This window comes from Amblyraja radiata, chromosome 32 (genome assembly GCF_010909765.2).
Source record: "Amblyraja radiata isolate CabotCenter1 chromosome 32, sAmbRad1.1.pri, whole genome shotgun sequence".
Lineage (NCBI taxonomy): Eukaryota > Metazoa > Chordata > Chondrichthyes > Rajiformes > Rajidae > Amblyraja > Amblyraja radiata.
In genome coordinates this window covers 16,369,262-16,376,100 of record NC_045987.1, presented here as the reverse complement: position 1 = coordinate 16,376,100, position 6,839 = coordinate 16,369,262, and the positions used below count along the sequence as shown (strand labels likewise).

The 6,839-nt window shown below is 38.0% G+C and overlaps 1 protein-coding gene across 2 annotated transcripts in view; it reads left to right on the top strand.

Annotated features, from left to right (window-relative positions):
- Window positions 1-1,902: 1,902 nt before the first annotated feature.
- LOC116991104 (dual specificity testis-specific protein kinase 2-like) overlaps window positions 1,903-6,839 on the top strand; it is a 64,121-nt gene continuing 59,184 nt past the window's right edge. The window contains exon 1 of one of the 2 annotated variants that reach the window (XM_033049462.1): window positions 1,903-2,215. The gene's annotated coding sequence lies outside the window, so the exon portion shown is untranslated. Of the gene's footprint in view, window positions 2,258-6,839 lie in introns of both variants that reach the window. The other variant, XM_033049461.1, reaches the window with a different exon arrangement.

Here is a 6,839-nt window from a genome sequence, read left to right as displayed (position 1 = left end):
CCACCACCGTGTTTCACAGATGAGGTATTTTTGGATCTTGGGCAGTTCCTTCTCTCTTGCATACTTTGCTCTTGCCATCACTCTAATATAACTTAATCTTCATCTCATCTGTCCACAAGACCTTTTTCCAGAACTGTGGTTGCTCATTTAAGTACTTGGCAAACTGTAACCTGGCCATCCTATTTTTCCGGCTGAAAGTAGTTTGCATCTTGCAGTGTAGCCTCTGTGTTTCTGTTCATGAAGTCTTCTGCGAACAGTGGTAATTGACAAATCCACACCTGACTCCTGAAGAGCGTTTCTGAACATTGAATTCTCTAATTTTAAGTAACCATCTCATACTCCCTCTTTAGCCCCTTCATCCTCCCTCGTGGTTTTACCAGTTATCCACATTATTTCTCTGGAGATCAGAACTTCCCTAACCAACAATGAATCTACCTTGCAATGCCCTACCAGAGGTCATTTGTAGCTGGCCCTGATTGGTCCTGGTCTTTTCTCACCAGCTGCTCACTTCCCCTCACCACTCCCTTTCTAGTCTGAAGAAGACTTCCGACCTGAAATGTCAACCATCCTTTAGAGATCCCCAGAGATGCTGCCTGACCCACTGAGTTACTCAAGCTTTGTACCTATCTTTGGTATAAACCAGCATCTGCAGTTCTTTGTTTCGACACTGTCTGCAGTGGAGAAAGCTGAAAACAGAGTGTCTCATTCCACCCATCACCTTCCAGTCTCATTCTCCCCCCAACCCCCACCACCTCCCACATTTTTACGTACTGGTTACATAGGAGCCTGAAAGCTGTAACGTCCAAGTTCAGGAACAGCTTCTTCCCTACAATTATACATTTAGGCTATTAAAGACTACAACCTCAAATAAGCTCTGAACTACATAGTCTATTATTATTATTATTATTATTATTATTATTTTTGTTTGTTTGTATGTGTGTGTTATGATCTATATATATGTGTATTTGTGGGTATGTGTGTATATATATATATATACTCACAAATACACATATATATAGATCATAACACACACATACAAACAAACAATAATAATAATAGACTATGTATATATATATATATATATATATACACACATTGAGCTTTTTTTTCTCGTTTATTATATTATTTACATATTCTGTGGGCTGCTGCAAGTAAGAATTTAATTGTTCAATCTGGGACATATGACAATAAAACACTCTTGACTCATGACTCAATCTTGCCAATACATTCACAGTCCTGATGCGGGGTCTCGACTGGAATTATTATTTTATCACATTAGGTGCTGCTTATCCTGCTGAGTTCTTCCAACAGTTTGTTTTCCATATTTCAGCCTCTGCAGTCTCATGTGTCTCCTAAACAGTGGGAAACTTTTCCCTATAGCATAGGCATTTAGTTAGGGTAACGGGTAGACATTTAGACAAGTTTCGAGGAAGAGCTTTTTCAGCCAGGATGGGTGCAATCTGAAGAAGGGTTTCGGCCCGAAACGTTGCCTATTTCCTTCGCTCCATAGATGCTGCTGCACCCGCTGAGTTTCTCCAGCTTTATTGTGTACCTTCGATTTTCCAGCATCTGCAGTTCCTTCTTAAACACATGGGTGCAATCTGTCTGAGTGGATTATGAAGGGCGCTCTAATAATATTTGAGAAATATCTAGATGAGCACTTGAATCACCAAGGAATAGATGGACAAAATGTTGGTAGGTGATATTAATATAGATAGGTCCTTGGTGGATTGCATGAACACGGTGGGCCGAAGGAGCTTGTTTCAGTGTTCTCTGACTGTCGATGGTTGTGGCATCAACAAATAAGCATCCTGTGTGTTGCTGGATTCCCCGTAGAATTGGTGTGAAAATCCAGCACCATTCTCTGTGACATGCGCTGAATACACCGATCAGGTGATCCAACCCTGCTCTTGTTAACGGCCGCAGCACGGTCCGAGTTTCTAGGACAACCTCCGAGAACAGCCTGGGAAATGCAACGCTCGCGTTACAACGAGCATATTCCGGCAACAGTGCAAGGGAACGAGTTAACGGTGCGGGCAGATCGTAGGTGGATTCGATTTGTCTGCCGCAATGCAGCGAGCACAAAACAACGTTTGGAAAGTAGAATTTGAAGCGGGAGGTGGTCAGAAAGGGGAATTTCCTCAAAGATATTTGAAACGTGCCTGAGTTTAACTTGGAGGAGAGGACAGGAGCGAATCCTTCTAGTCTGTCTGCAGTGAGTGGATCTTTTCGTGTCTTGCAATTGATCATCCACTGGGTAGGTTCCGAATCTTGCAACTTTACCCCCTAATTTATTCCCAAACTTTAGGTGGCTTCTACTATGATTTCCATGGTCTCACCCCTTAGTTACTAATCTTGTTTATAAACGACTCATGTTTCTATAGTTGGGTGTGCCGATGATAAAGTTTCCCATCATCAGATCTGTACGCAACATATGGATGAAGTTTTACGCAGAATTCTTACCGTTAAACGTCGAGGGTTGGTGAAGCGATATCAAGCAGAACGAAATTCATTGGGGGTCAGGTCTCACAACGAAAAAGGCGCTATTTAAACGCAGTTAGTTAAATTGCCGCTGGGCATAAATCGATTCTGCTCCCAATTCACCTGATCTGTACTGTCGATAAACTGGACAGTGATTTAACTAGAACACAGTTGCGAATTCGGTACAGAAGGATTTCACAGCAAGGAAGGAGAAAGGATTTAGGGGCATTATTGTAGCCAGGCATTGTCCATAGGATGAAAGTGGCACTTCTGTTGAGTAATGTTTAGCTTTTCTAGTCATGTCTACCTACCGAGGTACAGTGGAAAGTGTTTTGTTGCGTGCTATCCAGTCAAAGAAAAGACTACATGATTACAGATATACAGATGTCCCCTGTCTGCACAAATTATTTGTCAGATCTCTGATAGGATATTGGTTTTTCAGGAGATTCAATATCTCCCTTGACACAGCTCATTGATATTTTTGTGTGTTTATTATCTCCATGCTTGATTATTCTATCTCGTTCCTGGCTGGCCTCCATTCATCCCCCTTTCACAAACAACTCATCCAAAACTTTGCTGCAATTTTATACTCCTGTTCACCCATTAACCACTGCTTTTCTGACTCCTTGTTGAACATCACCATGGTTTTATCTAGAGAATGCAGAAGCTGGAATCTAGAGCAAAAACGAACTACAGAAAGAATTTAGCCAGTCAGGCATAACCTGTGGAGAGAAATTGACTGACAATAGTTAGGGTTCTTCTGAAGGATCCTGACCTAAAAATGGTTTGTTCATTTCCTTCTCTAGATGCTGCCTGAGCTGTTGAGTTACTACAGCAATTATTTATTTTCACCAGGGTTTTAAAGTTATTTCCCTTGTTTTTATATATCTTTGCGTCCTCATACTCATGTCCTTGCAACTGCCACCATCTGGGATAGATCTCTGTTCCGCCAGTTCTGATCTTGGTCACTGATTTTAATTAGTCAATTACTGCTGGAGTGGCTTCTGCCACTGAAATATTCTCCATGAACATCGCTTTCCTCTTGTTGGCTTTCCTCCTTAAGATAATTTTTAAAACCATGCTTTTAGTCATCTCTTAAATCTCCCTATGTAGTTCAAAAATATATTTTGTTTACTTTTGCTCTTGTAAATCCTCTTGGAATATCCTAAGATGTGAAAGGGGCCATGTTGGTAGCTGGTTGCTAAGGGAGAACAAAACCACAGACAAAGTCATTTTGCAAGTATAAAGTATAGGCAATTTATGTATACTTCACAGTCTAGAAATATCTCAACACTTGGTTTCTGTACTAGATTGAGGGTAGCAGATGATTTTATGTTGTTTGTTACTGTATTCTGAAAATAAGTCCTTTGATCATTCCAACTTCATGAATAGTATTAATCAGATGAGAGCTGATAAAGCAGAAATATAGACTATTCCTTACTTTATCCTTTCAACCTCTCGCACTACATTTAAAAACAAGGCTTCTGCTGGTTCATTTCTGTCTTACACATATGGGTCTAGTGATTTATTGGTAAATGTCGCTGCAGTGTTGATTACTATAAAATCCACATCTTTTTCCTTTTTGCCTTTCCCTCTGCTAATTGAATTTGATTAAATTTGGGTCTTTAATAGTTGTCAAGTGGAAAACAAATCCCTGAAAATCCAGGTAATAATTCAAATGCACATCACCAAGTTGAAATCAAAGCCATCCAGTCCAGCCTGTTAATGATGACAGAATGTGAATTATTTAGATTCATATTACATGAACTGCTTCAAATTTATTGTTCTCTTATTGAATTAGAAGTACTATGTTTCAAAGCTCAGTGGCAATGTAAAATTGAGTTGTAATTGTAATCCTGATCTTTCTCATCACTGACTTTTCCTCCGTAAGGTTGTAAATGAAATTGAAACTGTGGTCCTGCGTGGGTAAAATTAGTATTCAGCCCAAACATGATTGTGTAAATGTATAAGAAATGTAAATGTTGTATAAATCAACCAGCAATGTCAGCAACCATTTAGGTAGGCACCCAAAGCAACCCGTTATAGGCAGGAACAAACTGCTTGTATCAATCATTGGAACAAATAATAATCTGATTGGTACAAATAATAATACAAATACCAATACATCATTTACGTATATTACAGCACTACTGCCAAAGTCAGTGCCATGTCTTGTAACATGACTATTGCAACATAGTTTTATATTGACATTTATAAGGCAAGGATGTATCATTACAGCTGATTAAAACCAAGTTGCTTGATCTTTATGAATTTTGATATAACAATTTGATATAACGATACTTCGATATTTTTGAATTATAGTCCATTTTAAGCACCAGTATTTATTTTCTTTGCAAAAAAAGTATTATATTTTCATAGAAAAAAACTTTAATTATCCGAGCCAAGAAACAAAAATGGTAGTTGTGATGCGACTGTAAATATAAAATTATCGGGACCAAATGTTATCCAAGATACATAAATGCCACAGTACTGCTTGAAATATTGCCATGTTTTATCTGAAGTAGAGCTGTAGGTGGTGCTGAAATTACTTTTTGATGCACAGATATGACCATTATGTTGTAGTTAGACTTGCCAAAGTGGAATGAGATACCAGGAAGCAGAGTGGTAATTAAAGTAATTTGTTAATTCGGAGATATTTAAAATAACATGAAACGAGGGGTGCCATCAAAAACCAAGCAAGTTCTATGCTTGAAACGTCAGATAATAAACTTAAATCCCTAAATGGTAGATATGAAGATTTATTTTTTATGAATCACTTTATACAGGACTATTTCAGAACTGGCAACAATATGAAGCCATTCGTTCTTGTCAGTTAATAGTTATGAGAGAAAGATGATAGTGAATGGAAATACACACTCAGATATTGTAGGCAGACTAGAATTTTAACTGCAGTACAAAGACAACATTGTTTTGAATTACAGACTCTGCATTCAGCAATAGCAAACAAAAGAGATGTAAAAGCAAAAGGGGGGTATAGAAAATGTTACAGATGATCTCACTGGTGATATCTATGAACAGTTTCTACACAGGAACTTCCAACTGATATAAGACTACGATTAAATCAAAATTTAAATCTCATCGAATGTTGAAGCAAATGTTCTGCAGAGAGAACCGGAAGTCAATTAATGACTTTTCCCAAGAATAGCACTTTAATTCACTTGTTTTTCCATTACGTCATAATACCTATGGGTTCATTCATTTTAATTTTTAATAGATTAATTAGGATAAGATTTCTTAACGATTTTTGAAGTCAGATGGACTGCTGGAAGAAACTACCATGCTGGTCATTTCTAGTGTGAATTTCATTAATAACTCATTTAGAGTTTACAGTCAGACCAAGGGGATTACATTAGCAGTAATGGAAAGTAAAGAAGCCAAACCCACATTGAATATATTACATGGCCAACCAACTGGAGGTAAATGTTCATATGTTTCAATAAGTGAGCAGCCTGCAGAATATTACTGAACCATAAAAATTTGGAATAGTCTGCTGAGTTACCTAATCTCTAAGAGAGAGCAGTAGAAAGACTAAAAGGGTCATGCTGCACAGGCAAGAAAAAAAAATAGCCAGGGGTCCATCTCTACTGGAATGAGAGAGTAACAAAACAGAGTAACAAAACAAAAAAGGCACACCATTTCTCGGTATCACAGTCTATAATTCCACTTGATGCAACACTGCTCACACGATAACTTATTGCAATGGTTGTGGTTCTGATCACATGAATATTTTGATTGTCCTTTTAATATTTGCTCTTGGATAGGTTTTAGCACTGGGTTCAAGGATTTGTCAGCTGTTTCAGATATAATCACTGAAAAGCCTGCATCAATCATATTTAGCGGAGATATCCCTTTTTATTTTCAATATGAGCTATATGAATAAGATAACCTCAACAAAGCCTCGACATTGTTTTTTTGCTGAGACATCCAACTATATAGTTATACGGTAAAAAAAAGGGCTGCCCATATTTGCCATTGGTGCACTAGAGCTTAATATTACAAATTGTGGCTTCTGATCAGTTAATAGTCCAAAGGATCTGCTTATTAATCAAGTTCTTCACTCTCTAATTATGCTGCTTGTGATGGTGCGAGAATGATTGTGAGGAGCATCTTCTGCATTCAACCAACATGTGGCTTATTACTGCACTCACCCCGTTAATTGGCATTGGTGCATGGCAATTGAAATACTGTGCCACCTAACTAGAATCAAAGTTTTTGTTTAATAATGTTGATGTTCTTCCATGTAAAATCCAGTTCATTATTGATTCGTGAAAGCAATAATATTTGAAATTGGACGAGCCGTGACACGCTTTTATTATTAGACAGGACCACTGCATCTC